Raw genomic sequence first — 5,103 nt, 5'->3', positions numbered from 1 at the left:
ACATATAGTAACTGTTGTACACATATAGTAACCATTAAAATAATATAGTAACTATTGTACACATATAGTAACCATTAAAATTACATAGTACCTCTTTAAACCATATAGTTACTGTATTAATCATATAGTTACTATTTAAAATCGTGAAGTCACTGATTGAATTCGCGAAGTGAAAACGATACTTCGGTAAAACACAAACATTAATTTCTTCAAAACAACAAATGTTTTCAATTTTAAATAAAAATAGACTTAAAATTCTTTAAAAAACAACAAACTGAGATGTGATCTCTAAAAATTCTTGCGAAGATTTGTAGGCGAGCGCAAATTCTTCGATTCGATTTCGGCAACGACGAACCTCCTTCTTGATCTACTACTTCCTCCAATTTTTCCTCATCAAATAGATCCAATCATAAGAATTATAAGATAATTACGAAAAAATCGAACAAAACCTAGAAATTTGGGCTAAATTTTGAAAAGCATAGAGAGAAAATGAAGAGAGAGAAAATGAAAGAGAATGAACAGAATGTAGATCTGAAATTTTGAAAAATAAAAAAGCTTAAAACGTATATAAAGTGGGCTAGACACAAATCGCATTAAAACTCTTCAAAACACATAGTAACTCTTTAAATCACATAGTTACTGTAATACGCATATAGTTACTATTTAAAATTACAAAATAACTGTCACGTGACAGTTACATAGGTTACCCATAAAAATTACTCCGTTGCCCTGGTCCATGCTAAGTTAGCATGGACCAGGTTTATATTAGTGTAAATACAATATTTATTGTACACCTATTGTAAATAAAAGAATTTGTGATTAAAAAAATACGTATATTTTTAGGATGTATCCTTCCTTCTATAGATTTAAGACGGTTAACAACATTGATATATCCCAATTTTTGTCACTCTTTGATATACCCAAATGCACCACCAAAATCAAAAGTTGAACCATAATATATTAATATCAATTCCATTAATCGCTAACTGCTGTACCCGGGTACAGCCAGCTCTGGCTGTACCCCCCAAAAACGACGCGCTCATATTGTTTGTTCATTCTTGTCGACTGTTTGTTCTTTTTTATTGTACTGTTTGTTCATTCTTATTGTACTGTTTGTTCATTGTTATTGTACTGTTTGTTCTTTCTTGTTGTAATGTTTGTTCTTTCATGTTATTTTTAAAATTCATCATCAAATTTTCATAATTGTTGTATTTTTTGTTCTTTCTTCTGGAATTTTATGTTCTTTTTTATATTGTTTGTTCTTTCTTGTTTATTTGTTTGTTTATAATAATCATATGGTTAATGTTCATAATTAAACTCTTCATTAATCTTTTATTCTTTCTTTTTGTATTGTTTGTTCTTTCATGTTGGCTTTAAAATTCATCATAAAATTGTTCATAATTGTTGTATTGTTTGTTCTTTTTTCTGGAATTTTATGTTCTTTTTTATATTGTTTGTTCTTTTTTGTTGAATTATTTGTTCTTTCTTGTTTATTGGTTTGTTCATAATAATTATCTGCTTTATTGTTTGTTCTTTCTTGTTGTATTGTTTGTTCTTTCATGTTGGCTTTAAAATTCATCATAAAATTGTTCATAGTTGTTGTATTGTTTGTTCTTTTTTATGGAATTTTATGTTCTTTTTTATATTGTTTGTTCTTTTTTGTTGAATTATTTGTTCTTTCTTGTTTATTTGTTTGTTCACAATAAATATATGGTTAATGTTCATAATGAAATTGTTCACTTCATTGGTCTTTTATGTTTTTACAAGCGCCTATATTGTTTATTTCCATATAAATAAATAAATGTTCATTTCCCTAATAGTAAATGTTCATTCCAAATAAATAAATAAATGTTCATTTACGAAATAGTAAATGTTCATTTTTGTAGTTTATTTCCAAATAAATAAATAAATGTTCATTTCCGAAATAGTAAATGTTCATTCCAAATAAATAAATAAATGTTCATTTCCGAAATAGTAAATATTCATTTTTGTACCAGTATTTGTTCTTTCTTGTTGTATTGTTTGTTCTTTCATGTTGGCTTTAAAATTCATCATAAAGTTGTTCATAATTGTTGTATTGGTTGTTCTTTTTTCTGGAATTTTATGCTCTTTTTTATATTGTTTGTTCTTTTTTGTTGAATTATTTGTTCTTTCTTGTTTATTTATTTTGTTCACAATAAATATATGGTTAATGTTCATAATGAAATGGTTCATTTCATTGGTCTTTTATGTTTTTACAAGCGCCTATATTGTTTATTTCTAAATAAATAAATAAATGTTCATTTCCAAAATAGTAAATGTTCATTCCAAATAAATTATTAATGTTCACTTCCGAAATAGTAAATGTTCATTTTTGTAGTTTATTTCCAAATAAATAAATAAATATTCATTTTCAAAATAGTAAATGTTCATTCCAAATAAATAAATAAATGTTCATTTCCGAAATAGTAAATGTTCATTTTTGTACCAGTATATTAATGTTCATTTTAAATAACACAAAACGACATCGTTTTGGATAGGGGTACAGCCAGCTTTGGATGTACCCGGGTATAGCCAAAAATTTGCGCAATTCCATAATCATAACAAACAGGACATTAATTAATTCCCACAAATTTCTAATGACATCGTAATACATTGAATAAATAATACACATTATAACTAGAAATACAAAGAAGTCTATACTTTGTGGAATTTTTTTTTCAAAAAAATAATAATCTATTCCTGAATACTGTCTCGCCGGAGTCTTACGGAAAAGAACTAATTTGACGCCTTGACTTGACATTGATCGGTTCTGGTCGATTGATCATCTTGTGCTACTGTTAAGATCTGGACCGTATAGAGTTCTCTAAAATGACGCCACAAAAGTCACCGCAATGGAGCTCGAATTTTGCAGTTCGGATCACGCAGTTTGTACTCAAATTTCACCGAATTTTGCAATCACCTGCTTTAATTCGCTGTAAATTCAAACAAAATTTGCGATCAAGACCTATATAAATGACGACTAAAAAACACCAGTTTAAATCCAAGAAAATATAAATCGGTTGACATAAAGTAGATCTAAACTAACCGGAGTAGGGAGGACGAATTCATTGCAGTGGTAGTCGTATTTGATGCTTTTCGCATAGTAAACAGAACAAGTAATAGATTACAAATTCTCAATATGTAGGAAGAGAATGAGCAGATTAGAGAGGGGAGTTGTGAATGGAAAATGACAAGGAAACAAAATAAAAATAGAATATACTCCGTAAGAAAGAAAGGAAAAGGGTGGAGAGTTGGTGTCGGTTTATTTTTTTTAATCTAAGTGGGTGGTTTTGATTCTTATAAGGTGATCAATAAAAAGAAACTATTTTTAAAATAATAAAAGCCATCATTTTTTCTCTTAATAACAACTAAAGGAGATATTGGTTTTCAAATAATTACGGTATCTTTGACCCCATTATAAATACAATGAATTTAATTTTATCTAAGAAACCATATATCTCTAATATGTAGTGATTTTTTAGCTCATTTTTGTAGTAGTGATTTTAAACTCAATATTCTTTGAACCTAGTTGTTTCTATCACTACTAGAATATGGACATCTAACGACAACATATTAACGACAAAGTCAAGAGTCAATCGTTAAATGATTTGCGCGCTGAAATACTACGAGAAGAAATTAAGTTCCTCGTAATTGATGAGCAGGAAAAGAAAAAAGAAAATATAAATAAATTTGTTCATCGTTATTTCCCATTTCTGGAGCTCGACTATTAACTTACAAATTACAAAGGCTGCCTCAAATTTCAACCTAAAACCCAAATGTATGATTCTCTAATCCTTATATGGAATACATACTATACCGCTCTCTCTCTTTCCTATCTACTTCAGTGATTTTCCCCCTTCAAATTGGGATCCGAGGGTCGATTTAGTTTTTTGGTTCAAGTGATTGAGGAAGTTGAGTTCAGATGTGGTTGTATCTCCATCTCTCCCCGCCGAATCTGCAAGCAGCTTTCAGGAGGCATCTTTCCATTGGTATTTTGCCTATTTGTTCCTAAATTGCGATTTCTATTCCTAAACAAGAGGATTTAGGTTTTGGGTTTGCTCTTAAACTTGTGTTCCTTTTTCACGCAAATTAATCATGAATCTAGGTTTTGTATATGGCTATGAATTATTTCGCATTATTAATTGCTACTTACATATATGGGTTATTGTTTATTGGTTTGCTAATGTAAAGTTCAATTCCAATTTAACCAATTCGTTATTTGGGTAAATCAATTTTTGCTACAAGTTGTGAAGCTATGCCCATTTGCACTAGTTATAACGAGATTATGTCCATTTATCCGAAACAGAAGGTTGATTAACGAATTTCTTGGTTCCCATATGTTTCTTTCACTCTGTAATTGTAACTTTTAAGGTTCTTGTAATCTATAATATTGATTCTGAGATACTTTATACTACTATAGTGAGTTATTGATTCACCTAAAGCTGCAGGAGTAGGAGCTTGGAAACTCATCAACTTTTCGAGATCGACATCACGACATGGAAAGGATTATTCTACGTTTTGGTATGTTCATGACATTAATTTGGGTACTCGATCTAAGATTTTATTTTACTTTTTTTATCATGTTTATTTGTAATTTTTACATTAAATTGTAGGTTATAAAGTTCTTATTATGTGATCTTATGATTTATTTGTCGATTGTTGCAATCATTACCGAAAGTTAGTGTCCTCTTACATGATGCCTTTAATTGTTCACATTATTGGTAGTCTTTTATTGTTCTATTTGATATATAAGTTCGGTTCTCTTAGCTTATGTAAAATTACAAGTTTTGCACTTAACTTTGACCAACCAAAGATTTGTTGACTGGAAATCATCAACATGTAACTCAATTCTCATTAAAACTATTGCTCCATATGCATAATTCTTAGAGTTTTGTCTTTCAAGTTTGGTTTTTCTCTCACCTAGCTCCGTCGGAGTCTTTTGTGTCTATAAAGATGTTTTTCAGGTTTTCTTTTCAGCTTCTATTTAGTTATACCATCCCTGGACTTTTTGTTTTTCCTCTTGAATTCATGCCCTTTAAAGCTGACCAGTAATAAGAATAAGCCGGCCTGCTGCTATATTTA

General features: G+C 29.4%; 1 long non-coding RNA gene across 1 annotated transcript; it reads right to left on the bottom strand.

Annotated features, from left to right (window-relative positions):
* Nucleotides 1-2,550: 2,550 nt before the first annotated feature.
* On the bottom strand, nucleotides 2,551-3,378 carry LOC110795480 (uncharacterized). The gene is made up of 2 exons (XR_002535290.2): nucleotides 3,068-3,378; nucleotides 2,551-2,954 (listed from the first exon to the last, which is right to left on the bottom strand). It is a non-coding gene; the product is annotated as an uncharacterized lncRNA (long non-coding RNA).
* Nucleotides 3,379-5,103: the final 1,725 nt, after the last annotated feature.

The sequence above is a fragment of the Spinacia oleracea genome, chromosome 4 (assembly GCF_020520425.1).
Source record: "Spinacia oleracea cultivar Varoflay chromosome 4, BTI_SOV_V1, whole genome shotgun sequence".
Classification (NCBI taxonomy): Eukaryota; Viridiplantae; Streptophyta; class Magnoliopsida; order Caryophyllales; family Amaranthaceae; genus Spinacia; species Spinacia oleracea.
This window is presented reverse-complemented; position numbering and strand designations above follow the sequence as displayed.